The sequence below is a fragment of the Pongo abelii genome, chromosome X (assembly GCF_028885655.2).
Source record: "Pongo abelii isolate AG06213 chromosome X, NHGRI_mPonAbe1-v2.0_pri, whole genome shotgun sequence".
Classification (NCBI taxonomy): domain Eukaryota; kingdom Metazoa; phylum Chordata; class Mammalia; order Primates; family Hominidae; genus Pongo; species Pongo abelii.
Genome location: NC_072008.2, coordinates 60,569,650 through 60,587,320, shown reverse-complemented (window position 1 = coordinate 60,587,320; position 17,671 = coordinate 60,569,650).

The window sequence follows — 17,671 nt, the reverse complement described above, 5'->3', positions numbered from 1 at the left end:
ATCTTCCCAGAAAAACTGGACAGAAGCATTCTCACAAACTGCTTTGTGATGTGTGTGTTCAACTCACAGAGTGGAACCTTTCCTTTGCTAGAGCAGTTTTGAAACACTCTTTTTGTAGAATCTGCAACTGTTCGTTTGGAGCGCTTTGAGGCCTATGGTGGAAAAGGAAATATCTTCACATAGAAACGAGACAGAAGCCTTCTCAGAAACCTCTTTATGATGTGTGCATTCAACTAAGAGAGATAAGACTTCCTTTTGATAGAGCAGTTTTGAAACTCTGTTTTTGCAGAATCTGCAAGTGGATATTTGGAGCCCTTTCAGGCCTTCGTTGGAAACGGGAATATCTTCACATGAAAACGAAACAGAAGCGTTCTGTGAAACTGCTTTGTGTGGTATGAATCCAACTCACAGAGTTGAACACTTCTTTTGAAGGAGCAGTTTTGAAACACTCTTTTGGTAGAATCTGCAATTGTTCATTAGGAGCGCTTTGAGGCCTATGGTGGAAGACTAAATACCTTCACATAATATCCAGACACAAGCATTCTCTGAAAGTTCTTTAGGATGTGTGCTTTCAACTCACAGTGTTCCACCTTTCTTTTGAAAGAGCAGTTTTGAAACACTCTTTTTAAAGTTTCTGCAAGTGGATATTTGGAGCTCTTTCAGGCCTTGGTTGGAAAGGTGAATATCTTCACACAAAAACTAGACAGAAGCATTCTCAGAAACTGCTTTGTGTTGTGTGCGCTCAACACACAGAGTTGAACCCTGCTTTTGATAGAGCACTTTAGAAACACTCTCTTTGCAGAATTTGCAAGTGTTCATTTGGAGCGCTTTGAAGCGTACGGTGGAAAAGGAAACAACTTCACATAAAAACTAAACAGAAGCACTCTAAGAAACAGCTTTCTGATGTGTGCATTCAACTAACGGAGTGGAACCTTCCTTTGGATAGAGCAGCTTTGTAACAGTGTATTTGCAGAAACTGCAAGAGGATATTTGGAGCTCTTTGAAGCGTTCGTGGGAAACGGGACTATCTTCACATAAAAACGAGACAGAAGTGTTCTCTGAAACTGCTTTGTGTTGTGTGCATTCAACTCACACAGGTGAACCTTTCTTTGGACAGAGCAGTTTGAAACACTCTTTTCGTAGAATCTGCATGTGTTCATTCGGTGGGCTTTGAGGCCTATGGTGGAATAAGAAACATCTTCACATAAAACCTAGACAGAAGCATTCTTTGAAACTTCTTTATGATGTGTGCATTCAACTCACAGAGTTGAACCTTCCTTTTCATGGAGCAGTTTGGGAAGAGCCTTTGTGCAGCCTCTGCAAGTGGATATTTGGAGCTCTTTCAGGCCTTCGTTAGAAACGGAAATATCTTCCCATAAAAACTGGACAGAAGCATTCTCACAAACTGCTTTGTGATGTGTGTGTTCAATTCACAGAGTGGAACCTTTCCTTTGCTAGAGCAGTTTTGAAACACTCTTTTTGTAGAATCTGCAAGTGTTTGTTTGGAGCGCTTTGAGACCTATGGTGGAAAAGGAAATATCTTCACATAGAAACGAGACAGAAGCCTTCTCAGAAACCTCTTTATGATGTGTGCATTCAACTCAGAGAGATAAGCCTTCCTTTAGATAGAGCAGTTTTGAAACTCTGTTTTTGCAGAATCTGCAAGTGGATATTTGGAGCCCTTTCAGGCCTTCGTTGGAAACGGGAATATCTTCACATGAAAACGAAACAGAAGCGTTCTGTGAAACTGCTTTGTGTAGTATGAATCCAACTCACAGAGTTGAACACTTCTTTTGAAGGAGCAGTTTTGAAACACTCTTTTGGTAGAATCTGCAATTGTTCATTAGGAGCGCTTTGAGGCCTATTGTGGAAGACTAAATACCTGCACATAATATCCAGACACAAGCATTCTCTGAAAGTTCTTTAGGATGTGTGCTTTCAACTCACAGTGTTCCACCTTTCTTTTGAAAGAGCAGTTTTGAAACACTCTTTTTAAAGTTTCTGCAAGTGGATATTTGGAGCTCTTTCAGGCCTTGGTTGGAAAGGTGAATATCTTCACACAAAAACTAGACAGAAGCATTCTCAGAAACTGCTTTGTGTTGTGTGCGCTCAACACACAGAGTTGAACCCTGCTTTTGATAGAGCACTTTAGAAACACTCTCTTTGCAGAATTTGCAAGTGTTCATTTGGAGCGCTTTGAAGCGTACGGTGGAAAAGGAAACAACTTCACATAAAAACTAAACAGAAGCACTCTAAGAAACAGCTTTCTGATGTGTGCATTCAACTAACGGAGTGGAACCTTCCTTTGGATAGAGCAGCTTTGTAACAGTGTATTTGCAGAAACTGCAAGAGGATATTTGGAGCTCTTTGAAGCGTTCGTGGGAAACGGGACTATCTTCACATAAAAACGAGACAGAAGTGTTCTCTGAAACTGCTTTGTGTTGTGTGCATTCAACTCACACAGGTGAACCTTTCTTTGGACAGAGCAGTTTGAAACACTCTTTTCGTAGAATCTGCAAGTGTTCATTCGGTGGGCTTTGAGGCCTATGGTGGAATAGGAAACATCTTCACATAAAACCTAGACAGAAGCATTCTTTGAAACTTCTTTATGATGTGTGCATTCAACTCACAGAGTTGAACCTTCCTTTTCATGGAGCAGTTTGGGAAGAGCCTTTGTGCAGCCTCTGCAAGTGGATATTTGGAGCTCTTTCAGGCCTTCGTTAGAAACGGGAATATCTTCCCATAAAAACTGGACAGAAGCATTCTCACAAACTGCTTTGTGATGTGTGTGTTCAACTCACAGAGTGGAACCTTTCCTTTGCTAGTGCAGTTTTGAAACACTCTTTTTGTAGAATCTGCAACTGTTCGTTTGGAGCGCTTTGAGGCCTATGGTGGAAAAGGAAATATCTTCACATAGAAACGAGACAGAAGCATTCTCAGAAACCTCTTTATGATGTGTGCATTCAACTCAGAGAGATAAGCCTTCCTTTAGATAGAGCAGTTTTGAAACTCTGTTTTTGCAGAATCTGCAAGTGGATATTTGGAGCCCTTTCAGGCCTTCGTTGGAAACGGGAATATCTTCACATGAAAACGAAACAGAAGCGTTCTGTGAAACTGCTTTGTGTAGTATGAATCCAACTCACAGAGTTGAACACTTCTTTTGAAGGAGCAGTTTTGAAACACTCTTTTGGTAGAATCTGCAATTGTTCATTAGGAGCGCTTTGAGGCCTATGGTGGAAGACTAAATACCTTCCCATAATATCCAGACACAAGCATTCTCTGAAAGTTCTTTAGGATGTGTGCTTTTAACTCACAGTGTTCCACCTTTCTTTTGAAAGAGCAGTTTTGAAACACTCTTTTTAAAGTTTCTGCAAGTGGATATTTGGAGCTCTTTCAGGCCTTGGTTGGAAACGTGAATATCTTCACACAAAAACTAGACAGAAGCATTCTCAGAAACTGCTTTGTGTTGTGTGCGCTCAACACACAGAGTTGAACCCTGCTTTTGATAGAGCACTTTAGAAACACTCTCTTTGCAGAATTTGCAAGTGTTCATTTGGAGCGCTTTGAAGCGTACGGTGGAAAAGGAAACAACTTCACATAAAAACTAAACAGAAGCACTCTAAGAAACAGCTTTCTGATGTGTGCATTCAACTAACGGAGTGGAACCTTCCTTTGGATAGAGCAGCTTTGTAACAGTGTATTTGCAGAAACTGCAAGAGGATATTTGGAGCTCTTTGAAGCGTTCGTGGGAAACGGGACTATCTTCACATAAAAACGAGACAGAAGTGTTCTCTGAAACTGCTTTGTGTTGTGTGCATTCAACTCACACAGGTGAACCTTTCTTTGGACAGAGCAGTTTGAAACACTCTTTTCGTAGAATCTGCAAGTGTTCATTCGGTGGGCTTTGAGGCCTATGGTGGAATAGGAAACATCTTCACATAAAACCTAGACAGAAGCATTCTTTGAAACTTCTTTATGATGTGTGCATTCAACTCACAGAGTTGAACCTTCCTTTTCATGGAGCAGTTTGGGAAGAGCCTTTGTGCAGCCTCTGCAAGTGGATATTTGGAGCTCTTTCAGGCCTTCGTTAGAAACGGGAATATCTTCCCATAAAAACTGGACAGAAGCATTCTCACAAACTGCTTTGTGATGTGTGTGTTCAACTCACAGAGTGGAACCTTTCCTTTGCTAGAGCAGTTTTGAAACACTCTTTTTGTAGAATCTGCAAGTGTTCGTTTGGAGCGCTTTGAGGCCTATGGTGGAAAAGGAAATATCTTCACATAGAAACGAGACAGAAGCATTCTCAGAAACCTCTTTATGATGTGTGCATTCAACTCAGAGAGATAAGCCTTCCTTTAGATAGAGCAGTTTTGAAACTCTGTTTTTGCAGAATCTGCAAGTGGATATTTGGAGCCCTTTCAGGCCTTCGTTGGAAACGGGAATATCTTCACATGAAAACGAAACAGAAGCGTTCTGTGAAACTGCTTTGTGTGGTATGAATCCAACTCACAGAGTTGAACACTTCTTTTGAAGGAGCAGTTTTGAAACACTCTTTTGGTAGAATCTGCAATTGTTCATTAGGAGCGCTTTGAGGCCTATGGTGGAAGACTAAATACCTTCCCATAATATCCAGACACAAGCATTCTCTGAAAGTTCTTTAGGATGTGTGCTTTCAACTCACAGTGTTCCACCTTTCTTTTGAAAGAGCAGTTTTGAAACACTCTTTTAAAAGTTTCTGCAAGTGGATATTTGAAGCTCTTTCAGGCCTTGGTTGGAAAGGTGAATATCTTCACACAAAAACTAGACAGAAGCATTCTCAGAAACTGCTTTGTGTTGTGTGCGCTCAACACACAGAGTTGAACCCTGCTTTTGATAGAGCACTTTAGAAACACTCTCTTTGCAGAATTTGCAAGTGTTCATTTGGAGCGCTTTGAAGCGTACGGTGGAAAAGGAAACAACTTCACATAAAAACTAAACAGAAGCACTCTAAGAAACAGCTTTCTGATGTGTGCATTCAACTAACGGAGTGGAACCTTCCTTTGGATAGAGCAGCTTTGTAACAGTGTATTTGCAGAAACTGCAAGAGGATATTTGGAGCTCTTTGAAGCGTTCGTGGGAAACGGGACTATCTTCACATAAAAACGAGACAGAAGTGTTCTCTGAAACTGCTTTGTGTTGTGTGCATTCAACTCACACAGGTGAACCTTTCTTTGGACAGAGCAGTTTGAAACACTCTTTTCGTAGAATCTGCAAGTGTTCATTCGGTGGGCTTTGAGGCCTATGGTGGAATAGGAAACATCTTCTCATAAAACCTACACAGAAGCATTCTTTGAAACTTCTTTATGATGTGTGCATTCAACTCACAGAGTTGAACCTTCCTTTTCATGGAGCAGTTTGGGAAGAGCCTTTGTGCAGCCTCTGCAAGTGGATATTTGGAGCTCTTTCAGGCCTTCGTTAGAAACGGGAATATCTTCCCATAAAAACTGGACAGAAGCATTCTCACAAACTGCTTTGTGATGTGTGTGTTCAACTCACAGAGTGGAACCTTTCCTTTGCTAGAGCAGTTTTGAAACACTCTTTTTGTAGAATCTGCAAGTGTTCGTTTGGAGCGCTTTGAGGCCTATGGTGGAAAAGGAAATATCTTCACATAGAAACGAGACAGAAGCCTTCTCAGAAACCTCTTTATGATGTGTGCATTCAACTCAGAGAGATAAGCCTTCCTTTTGATAGAGCAGTTTTGAAACTCTGTTTTTGCAGAATCTGCAAGTGGATATTTGGAGCCCTTTCAGGCCTTCGTTGGAAACGGGAATATCTTCACATGAAAACGAAACAGAAGCGTTCTGTGAAACTGCTTTGTGTAGTATGAATCCAACTCACAGAGTTGAACACTTCTTTTGAAGGAGCAGTTTTGAAACACTCTTTTGGTAGAATCTGCAATTGTTCATTAGGAGCGCTTTGAGGCCTATGGTGGAAGACTAAATACCTTCACATAATATCCAGACACAAGCATTCTCTGAAAGTTTTTTACGATGTGTGCTTTCAACTCACAGTGTTCCACCTTTCTTTTGAAAGAGCAGTTTTGAAACACTCTTTTTAAAATTTCTGCAAGTGGATATTTGGAGCTCTTTCAGGCCTTCGTTGGAAACGTGAATATCTTCACATAAAAACTAGACAGAAGCATTCTCAGAAACTGCTTTGTGTTGTGTGCGCTAAACACACAGAGTTGAACCCTGCTTTTGATAGAGCACTTTAGAAACACTCTCTTTGCAGAATTTGCAAGTGTTCATTTGGAACGCTTTGAAGCGTACGGTGGAAAAGGAAACAACTTCACATAAAAACTAAACAGAAGCACTCTAAGAAACAGCTTTCTGATGTATGCATTCAACTAACAGAGTGGAACCTTCCTTTGGATAGAGCAGCTTTGTAACAGTGTATTTGCAGAAACTGCAAGAGGATATTTGGAGCTCTTTGAAGCGTTCGTGGGAAACGGGACTATCTTCACATAAAAACGAGACAGAAGTGTTCTCTGAAACTGCTTTGTGTTGTATGCATTCAACTCACACAGGTGAACCTTTCTTTGGATAGAGCAGTTTGAAACACTCTTTTCGTAGAATCTGCAAGTGTTCATTCGGTGGGCTTTGAGGCCTATGGTGGAATAGGAAACATCTTCACATAAAACCTAGACAGAAGCATTCTTTGAAACTTCTTTATGATGTGTGCATTCAACTCACAGAGTTGAACCTTCCTTTTCATGGAGCAGTTTGGGAAGAGCCTTTGTGCAGCCTCTGCAAGTGGATATTTGGAGCTCTTTCAGGCCTTCGTTAGAAACGGGAATATCTTCCCATAAAAACTGGACAGAAGCATTCTCACAAACTGCTTTGTGATGTGTGTGTTCAACTCACAGAGTGGAACCTTTCCTTTGCTAGATCAGTTTTGAAACACTCTTTTCGTAGAATCTGCAAGTGTTCGTTTGGAGCGCTTTGAGGCCTATGGTGGAAAAGGAAATATCTTCACATAGAAACGAGACAGAAGCCTTCTCAGAAACCTCTTTATGATGTGTGCATTCAACTCAGAGAGATAAGCCTTCCTTTTGATAGAGCAGTTTTGAAACTCTGTTTTTGCAGAATCTGCAAGTGGATATTTGGAGCCCTTTCAGGCCTTCGTTGGAAACGGGAATATCTTCACATGAAAACGAAACAGAAGCGTTCTGTGAAACTGCTTTGTGTAGTATGAATCCAACTCACAGAGTTGAACACTTCTTTTGAAGGAGAAGTTTTGAAACACTCTTTTGGTAGAATCTGCAATTGTTCATTAGGAGCGCTTTGAGGCCTATGGTGGAAGACTAAATACCTTCCCATAATATCCAGACACAAGCATTCTCTGAAAGTTCTTTAGGATGTGTGCTTTCAACTCACAGTGTTCCACCTTTCTTTTGAAAGAGCAGTTTTGAAACACTCTTTTTAAAATTTCTGCAAGTGGATATTTGGAGCTCTTTCAGGCCTTCGTTGGAAACGTGAATATCTTCACATAAAAACTAGACAGAAGCATTCTCAGAAACTGCTTTGTGTTGTGTGCGCTCAACACACAGAGTTGAACCCTGCTTTTGATAGAGCACTTTAGAAACACTCTCTTTGCAGAATTTGCAAGTGTTCATTTGGAGCGCTTTGAAGCGTACGGTGGAAAAGGAAACAACTTCACATAAAAACTAAACAGAAGCACTCTAAGAAACAGCTTTCTGATGTGTGCATTCAACTAACAGAGTGGAACCTTCCTTTGGATAGAGCAGCTTTGTAACAGTGTATTTGCAGAAAATGCAAGAGGATATTTGGAGCTCTTTGAAGCGTTCGTGGGAAACGGGACTATCTTCACATAAAAACGAGACAGAAGTGTTCTCTGAAACTGCTTTGTGTTGTATGCATTCAACTCACACAGGTGAACCTTTCTTTGGATAGAGCAGTTTGAAACACTCTTTTCGTAGAATCTGCAAGTGTTCATTCGGTGGGCTTTGAGGCCTATGGTGGAATAGGAAACATCTTCACATAAAACCTAGACAGAAGCATTCTTTGAAACTTCTTTATGATGTGTGCATTCAACTCACAGAGTTGAACCTTCCTTTTCATGGAGCAGTTTGGGAAGAGCCTTTGTGCAGCCTCTGCAAGTGGATATTTGGAGCTCTTTCAGGCCTTCGTTAGAAACGGGAATATCTTCCCATAAAAACTGGACAGAAGCATTCTCACAAACTGCTTTGTGATGTGTGTGTTCAACTCACAGAGTGGAACCTTTCCTTTGCTAGATCAGTTTTGAAACACTCTTTTCGTAGAATCTGCAAGTGTTCGTTTGGAGCGCTTTGAGGCCTATGGTGGAAAAGGAAATATCTTCACATAGAAACGAGACAGAAGCATTCTCAGAAACCTCTTTATGATGTGTGCATTCAACTCAGAGAGATAAGCCTTCCTTTTGATAGAGCAGTTTTGAAACTCTGTTTTTGCAGAATCTGCAAGTGGATATTTTGAGCCCTTTCAGGCCTTCGTTAGAAACGGGAATATCTTCACATGAAAACGAAACAGAAGCGTTCTGTGAAACTGCTTTGTGTAGTATGAATCCAACTCACAGAGTTGAACACTTCTTTTGAAGGAGCAGTTTTGAAACACTCTTTTGGTAGAATCTGCAATTGTTCATTAGGAGCGCTTTGAGGCCTATGGTGGAAGACTAAATACCTTCCCATAATATCCAGACACAAGCATTCTCTGAAAGTTCTTTAGGATGTGTGCTTTCAACTCACAGTGTTCCACCTTTCTTTTGAAAGAGCAGTTTTGAAACACTCTTTTTAAAGTTTCTGCAAGTGGATATTTGGAGCTCTTTCAGGCCTTGGTTGGAAAGGTGAATATCTTCACACAAAAACTAGACAGAAGCATTCTCAGAAAAAGCTTTGTGTTGTGTGCGCTCAACACACAGAGTTGAAACCTGCTTTTGATAGAGCACTTTAGAAACACTCTCTTTGCAGAATTTGCAAGTGTTCATTTGGAGCGCTTTGAAGCGTACGGTGGAAAAGGAAACAACTTCACATAAAAACTAAACAGAAGCACTCTAAGAAACAGCTTTCTGATGTGTGCATTCAACTAACAGAGTGGAACCTTCCTTTGGATAGAGCAGCTTTGTAACAGTGTGTTTGCAGAAACTGCAAGAGGATATTTGGAGCTCTTTGAAGCGTTCGTGGGAAACGGGACTATCTTCACATAAAAACGAGACAGAAGTGTTCTCTGAAACTGCTTTGTGTTGTATGCATTCAACTCACACAGGTGAACCTTTCTTTGGATAGAGCAGTTTGAAACGCTCTTTTCGTAGAATCTGCAAGTGTTCATTCGGTGGGCTTTGAGGCCTATGGTGGAATAGGAAACATCTTCACATAAAACCTAGACAGAAGCATTCTTTGAAGCTTCTTTATGATGTGTGCATTCAACTCACAGAGTTGAACCTTCCTTTTCATGGAGCAGTTTGGGAAGAGCCTTTGTGCAGCCTCTGCAAGTGGATATTTGGAGCTCTTTCTGGCCTTCGTTAGAAACGGGAATATCTTCCCATAAAAACTGGACAGAAGCGTTCTCACAAACTGCTTTGTGATGTGTGTGTTCAACTCACAGAGTGGAACCTTTCCTTTGCTAGAGCAGTTTTGAAACACTCTTTTTGTAGAATCTGCAAGTGTTCGTTTGGAGCGCTTTGAGGCCTATGGTGGAAAAGGAAATATCTTCACATAGAAACGAGACAGAAGCCTTCTCAGAAACCTCTTTATGATGTGTGCATTCAACTCAGAGAGATAAGCCTTCCTTTTGATAGAGCAGTTTTAAAACTCTGTTTTTGCAGAATCTGCAAGTGGATATTTGGAGCCCTTTCAGGCCTTCGTTGGAAACGGGAATATCTTCACATGAAAACGAAACAGAAGCGTTCTGTGAAACTGCTTTGTGTAGTATGAATCCAACTCACAGAGTTGAACACTTCTTTTGAAGGAGCAGTTTTGAAACACTCTTTTGGTAGAATCTGCAATTGTTCATTAGGAGCGCTTTGAGGCCTATGGTGGAAGACTAAATACCTTCACATAATATCCAGACACAAGCATTCTCTGAAAGTTTTTTACGATGTGTGCTTTCAACTCACAGTGTTCCACCTTTCTTTTGAAAGAGCAGTTTTGAAACACTCTTTTTAAAATTTCTGCAAGTGGATATTTGGAGCTCTTTCAGGCCTTCGTTGGAAACGTGAATATCTTCACATAAAAACTAGACAGAAGCATTCTCAGAAACTGCTTTGTGTTGTGTGCGCTCAACACACAGAGTTGAACCCTGCTTTTGATAGAGCACTTTAGAAACACTCTCTTTGCAGAATTTGCAAGTGTTCATTTGGAGCGCTTTGAAGCGTACGGTGGAAAAGGAAACAACTTCACATAAAAACTAAACAGAAGCACTCTAAGAAACAGCTTTCTGATGTGTGCATTCAACTAACAGAGTGGAACCTTCCTTTGGATAGAGCAGCTTTGTAACAGTGTATTTGCAGAAAATGCAAGAGGATATTTGGAGCTCTTTGAAGCGTTCGTGGGAAACGGGACTATCTTCACATAAAAACGAGACAGAAGTGTTCTCTGAAACTGCTTTGTGTTGTATGCATTCAACTCACACAGGTGAACCTTTCTTTGGATAGAGCAGTTTGAAACACTCTTTTCGTAGAATCTGCAAGTGTTCATTCGGTGGGCTTTGAGGCCTATGGTGGAATAGGAAACATCTTCACATAAAACCTAGACAGAAGCATTCTTTGAAACTTCTTTATGATGTGTGCATTCAACTCACAGAGTTGAACCTTCCTTTTCATGGAGCAGTTTGGGAAGAGCCATTGTGCAGCCTCTGCAAGTGGATATTTGGAGCTCTTTCAGGCCTTCGTTAGAAACGGGAATATCTTCCCATAAAAACTGGACAGAAGCATTCTCACAAACTGCTTTGTGATGTGTGTGTTCAACTCACAGAGTGGAACCTTTCCTTTGCTAGATCAGTTTTGAAACACTCTTTTCGTAGAATCTGCAAGTGTTCGTTTGGAGCGCTTTGAGGCCTATGGTGGAAAAGGAAATATCTTCACATAGAAACGAGACAGAAGCATTCTCAGAAACCTCTTTATGATGTGTGCATTCAACTCAGAGAGATAAGCCTTCCTTTTGATAGAGCAGTTTTGAAACTCTGTTTTTGCAGAATCTGCAAGTGGATATTTTGAGCCCTTTCAGGCCTTCGTTAGAAACGGGAATATCTTCACATGAAAACGAAACAGAAGCGTTCTGTGAAACTGCTTTGTGTAGTATGAATCCAACTCACAGAGTTGAACACTTCTTTTGAAGGAGCAGTTTTGAAACACTCTTTTGGTAGAATCTGCAATTGTTCATTAGGAGCGCTTTGAGGCCTATGGTGGAAGACTAAATACCTTCCCATAATATCCAGACACAAGCATTCTCTGAAAGTTCTTTAGGATGTGTGCTTTCAACTCACAGTGTTCCACCTTTCTTTTGAAAGAGCAGTTTTGAAACACTCTTTTTAAAGTTTCTGCAAGTGGATATTTGGAGCTCTTTCAGGCCTTGGTTGGAAAGGTGAATATCTTCACACAAAAACTAGACAGAAGCATTCTCAGAAAAAGCTTTGTGTTGTGTGCGCTCAACACACAGAGTTGAAACCTGCTTTTGATAGAGCACTTTAGAAACACTCTCTTTGCAGAATTTGCAAGTGTTCATTTGGAGCGCTTTGAAGCGTACGGTGGAAAAGGAAACAACTTCACATAAAAACTAAACAGAAGCACTCTAAGAAACAGCTTTCTGATGTGTGCATTCAACTAACAGAGTGGAACCTTCCTTTGGATAGAGCAGCTTTGTAACAGTGTGTTTGCAGAAACTGCAAGAGGATATTTGGAGCTCTTTGAAGCGTTCGTGGGAAACGGGACTATCTTCACATAAAAACGAGACAGAAGTGTTCTCTGAAACTGCTTTGTGTTGTATGCATTCAACTCACACAGGTGAACCTTTCTTTGGATAGAGCAGTTTGAAACGCTCTTTTCGTAGAATCTGCAAGTGTTCATTCGGTGGGCTTTGAGGCCTATGGTGGAATAGGAAACATCTTCACATAAAACCTAGACAGAAGCATTCTTTGAAGCTTCTTTATGATGTGTGCATTCAACTCACAGAGTTGAACCTTCCTTTTCATGGAGCAGTTTGGGAAGAGCCTTTGTGCAGCCTCTGCAAGTGGATATTTGGAGCTCTTTCAGGCCTTCGTTAGAAACGGGAATATCTTCCCATAAAAACTGGACAGAAGCGTTCTCACAAACTGCTTTGTGATGTGTGTGTTCAACTCACAGAGTGGAACCTTTCCTTTGCTAGAGCAGTTTTGAAACACTCTTTTTGTAGAATCTGCAAGTGTTCGTTTGGAGCGCTTTGAGGCCTATGGTGGAAAAGGAAATATCTTCACATAGAAACGAGACAGAAGCCTTCTCAGAAACCTCTTTATGATGTGTGCATTCAACTCAGAGAGATAAGCCTTCCTTTTGATAGAGCAGTTTTGAAACTCTGTTTTTGCAGAATCTGCAAGTGGATATTTGGAGCCCTTTCAGGCCTTCGTTGGAAACGGGAATATCTTCACATGAAAACGAAACAGAAGCGTTCTGTGAAACTGCTTTGTGTAGTATGAATCCAACTCACAGAGTTGAACACTTCTTTTGAAGGAGCAGTTTTGAAACACTCTTTTGGTAGAATCTGCAATTGTTCATTAGGAGCGCTTTGAGGCCTATGGTGGAAGACTAAATACCTTCACATAATATCCAGACACAAGCATTCTCTGAAAGTTTTTTACGATGTGTGCTTTCAACTCACAGTGTTCCACCTTTCTTTTGAAAGAGCAGTTTTGAAACACTCTTTTTAAAATTTCTGCAAGTGGATATTTGGAGCTCTTTCAGGCCTTCGTTGGAAACGTGAATATCTTCACATAAAAACTAGACAGAAGCATTCTCAGAAACTGCTTTGTGTTGTGTGCGCTCAACACACAGAGTTGAACCCTGCTTTTGATAGAGCACTTTAGAAACACTCTCTTTGCAGAATTTGCAAGTGTTCATTTGGAGCGCTTTGAAGCGTACGGTGGAAAAGGAAACAACTTCACATAAAAACTAAACAGAAGCACTCTAAGAAACAGCTTTCTGATGTGTGCATTCAACTAACAGAGTGGAACCTTCCTTTGGATAGAGCAGCTTTGTAACAGTGTATTTGCAGAAAATGCAAGAGGATATTTGGAGCTCTTTGAAGCGTTCGTGGGAAACGGGACTATCTTCACATAAAAACGAGACAGAAGTGTTCTCTGAAACTGCTTTGTGTTGTATGCATTCAACTCACACAGGTGAACCTTTCTTTGGATAGAGCAGTTTGAAACACTCTTTTCGTAGAATCTGCAAGTGTTCATTCGGTGGGCTTTGAGGCCTATGGTGGAATAGGAAACATCTTCACATAAAACCTAGACAGAAGCATTCTTTGAAACTTCTTTATGATGTGTGCATTCAACTCACAGAGTTGAACCTTCCTTTTCATGGAGCAGTTTGGGAAGAGCCTTTGTGCAGCCTCTGCAAGTGGATATTTGGAGCTCTTTCAGGCCTTCGTTAGAAACGGGAATATCTTCCCATAAAAACTGGACAGAAGCATTCTCACAAACTGCTTTGTGATGTGTGTGTTCAACTCACAGAGTGGAACCTTTCCTTTGCTAGATCAGTTTTGAAACACTCTTTTCGTAGAATCTGCAAGTGTTCGTTTGGAGCGCTTTGAGGCCTATGGTGGAAAAGGAAATATCTTCACATAGAAACGAGACAGAAGCCTTCTCAGAAACCTCTTTATGATGTGTGCATTCAACTCAGAGAGATAAGCCTTCCTTTTGATAGAGCAGTTTTGAAACTCTGTTTTTGCAGAATCTGCAAGTGGATATTTTGAGCCCTTTCAGGCCTTCGTTAGAAACGGGAATATCTTCACATGAAAACGAAACAGAAGCGTTCTGTGAAACTGCTTTGTGTAGTATGAATCCAACTCACAGAGTTGAACACTTCTTTTGAAGGAGCAGTTTTGAAACACTCTTTTGGTAGAATCTGCAATTGTTCATTAGGAGCGCTTTGAGGCCTATGGTGGAAGACTAAATACCTTCACATAATATCCAGACACAAGCATTCTCTGAAAGTTCTTTAGGATGTGTGCTTTCAACTCACAGTGTTCCACCTTTCTTTTGAAAGAGCAGTTTTGAAACACTCTTTTTAAAGTTTCTGCAAGTGGATATTTGGAGCTCTTTCGGGCCTTGGTTGGAAAGGTGAATATCTTCACACAAAAACTAGACAGAAGCATTCTCAGAAACTGCTTTGTGTTGTGTGCGCTCAACACACAGAGTTGAACCCTGCTTTTGATAGAGCACTTTAGAAACACTCTCTTTGCAGAATTTTGTAAGTGTTCATTTGGAGCGCTTTGAAGCGTATGGTGGAAAAGGAAACAACTTCACATAAAAACTAAACAGAAGCACTCTAAGAAACAGCTTTCTGATGTGTGCATTCAACTAACAGAGTGGAACCTTCCCTTGGATAGAGCAGCTTTGTAACAGTGTATTTGCAGAAACTGCAAGAGGATATTTGGATCTCTTTGAAGCGTTCGTGGGAAACGGGACTATCTTCACATAAAAACGAGACAGAAGTGTTCTCTGAAACTGCTTTGTGTTGTATGCATTCAACTCACACAGGTGAACCTTTCTTTGGATAGAGCAGTTTGAAACACTCTTTTCGTAGAATCTGCAAGTGTTCATTCGGTGGGCTTTGAGTCCTATGGTGGAATAGGAAACATCTTCACATAAAACCTAGACAGAAGCATTCTTTGAAACTTCTTTATGATGTGTGCATTCAACTCACAGAGCTGAACCTTCCTTTTCATGGAGCAGTTTGGGAAGAGCCTTTGTGCAGCCTCTGCAAGTGGATATTTGGAGCTCTTTCAGGCCTTCGTTAGAAACGGGAATATCTTCCCATTAAAACTGGACAGAAGCATTCTCACAAACTGCTTTGTGATGTGTGTGTTCAACTCACAGAGTGGAACCTTTCCTTTGCTAGAGCAGTTTTGAAACACTCTTTTTGTAGAATCTGCAAGTGTTCGTTTGGAGCGCTTTGAAGCCTATGGTGGAAAAGGAAATATCTTCACATAGAAACGAGACAGAAGCCTTCTCAGAAACCTCTTTATGATGTGTGCATTCAACTCAGAGAGATAAGCCTTCCTTTTGATAGAGCAGTTTTGAAACTCTGTTTTTGCAGAATCTGCAAGTGGATATTTGGAGCCCTTTCAGGCCTTCGTTGGAAACGGGAACATCTTCACATGAAAACGAAACAGAAGCGTTCTGTGAAACTGCTTTGTGTAGTATGAATCCAACTCACAGCGTTTAACACTTCTTTTGAAGGAGCAGTTTTGAAACACTCTTTTGGTAGAATCTGCAATTGTTCATTAGGAGCGCTTTGAGGCCTATGGTGGAAGACTAAATACCTTCCCATAATATCCAGACACAAGCATTCTCTGAAAGTTCTTTAGGATGTGTGCTTTCAACTCACAGTGTTCCACCTTTCTTTTGAAGGAGCAGTTTTGAATCACTCTTTTTAAAGTTTCTGCAAGTGGATATTTGGAGCTCTTTCAGGCCTTGGTTGGAAAGGTGAATATCTTCACACAAAAACTAGACAGAAGCATTCTCAGAAACTGCTTTGTGTTGTGGGCGCTCAACACACAGAGTTGAACCCTGCTTTTGATAGAGCACTTTAGAAACACTCTCTTTGCAGAATTTGCAAGTGTTCATTTGGAGCGCTTTGAAGCGTACGGTGGAAAAGGAAACGACTTCACATAAAAACTAAACAGAAGCACTCTAAGAAACAGCTTTCTGATGTGTGCATTCAACTAACAGAGTGGAACCTTCCTTTGGATAGAGCAGCTTTGTAACAGTGTATTTGCAGAAACTGCAAGAGGATATTTGGAGCTCTTTGAAGCGTTCGTGGGAAACGGGACTATCTTCACATAAAAACGAGACAGAAGTGTTCTCTGAAACTGCTTTGTGTTGTATGCATTCAACTCACACAGGTTAACCTTTCTTTGGATAGAGCAGTTTGAAACACTCTTTTCGTAGAATCTGCAAGTGTTCATTCGGTGGGCTTTGAGGCCTATGGTGGAATAGGAAACATCTTCACATAAAACCTAGACAGAAGCATTCTTTGAAACTTCTTTATGATGTGTGCATTCAACTCACAGAGTTGAACCTTCCTTTTCATGGAGCAGTTTGGGAAGAGCCTTTGTGCAGCCTCTGCAAGTGGATATTTGGAGCTCTTTCAGGCCTTCGTTAGAAACGGGAATATCTTCCCATTAAAACTGGACAGAAGGATTCTCACAAACTGCTTTGTGATGTGTGTGTTCAACTCACAGAGTGGAACCTTTCCTTTGCTAGAGCAGTTTTGAAACACTCTTTTTGTAGAATCTGCAAGTGTTCGTTTGGAGCGCTTTGAGGCCTATGGTGGAAAAGGAAATATCTTCACATAGAAACGAGACTGAAGCCTTCTCAGAAACCTCTTTATGATGTGTGCATTCAACTCAGAGAGATAAGCCTTCCTTTTGATAGAGCAGTTTTGCAACTCTGTTTTTGCAGAATCTGCAAGTGGATATTTGGAGCCCTTTCAGGCCTTCGTTGGAAACGGGAATATCTTCACATGAAAACGAAACAGAAGCGTTCTGTGAAACTGCTTTGTGTAGTATGAATCCAACTCACAGAGTTGAACACTTCTTTAGAAGGAGCAGTTTTGAAACACTCTTTTGGTAGAATCTGCAATTGTTCATTAGGAGCGCTTTGAGGCCTATGGTGGAAGACTAAGTACCTTCCCATAATATCCAGACACAAGCATTCTCTGAAAGTTCTTTAGGATGTGTGCTTTCAACTCACAGTGTTCCACCTTTCTTTTGAAAGAGCAGTTTTGAAACACTCTTTTTAAAGTTTCTGCAAGTGGATATTTGGAGCTCTTTCAGGCCTTGGTTGGAAAGGTGAATATCTTCACACAAAAACTAGACAGAAGCATTCTCAGAAACTGCTTTGTGTTGTGTGCGCTCAACACACAGAGTTGAACCCTGCTTTTGATAGAGCACTTTAGAAACACTCTCTTTGCAGAATTTGCAAGTGTTCATTTGGAGCGCTTTGAAGCGTACGGTGGAAAAGGAAACAACTTCACATAAAAACTAAACAGAAGCACTCTAAGAAACAGCTTTCTGATGTGTGCATTCAACTAACGGAGTGGAACCTTCCTTTGGATAGAGCAGCTTTGTAACAGTGTATTTGCAGAAACTGCAAGAGGATATTTGGAGCTCTTTGAAGCGTTCGTGGGAAACGGGACTATCTTCACATAAAAACGAGACAGAAGTGTTCTCTGAAACTGCTTTGTGTTGTATGCATTCAACTCACACAGGTGAACCTTTCTTTGGATAGAGCAGTTTGAAACACTCTTTTCGTAGAATCTGCAAGTGTTCATTCGGTGGGCTTTGAGGCCTATGGTGGAATAGGAAACATCTTCACATAAAACCTAGACAGAAGCATTCTTTGAAACTTCTTTATGATGTGTGCCTTCAACTCACAGA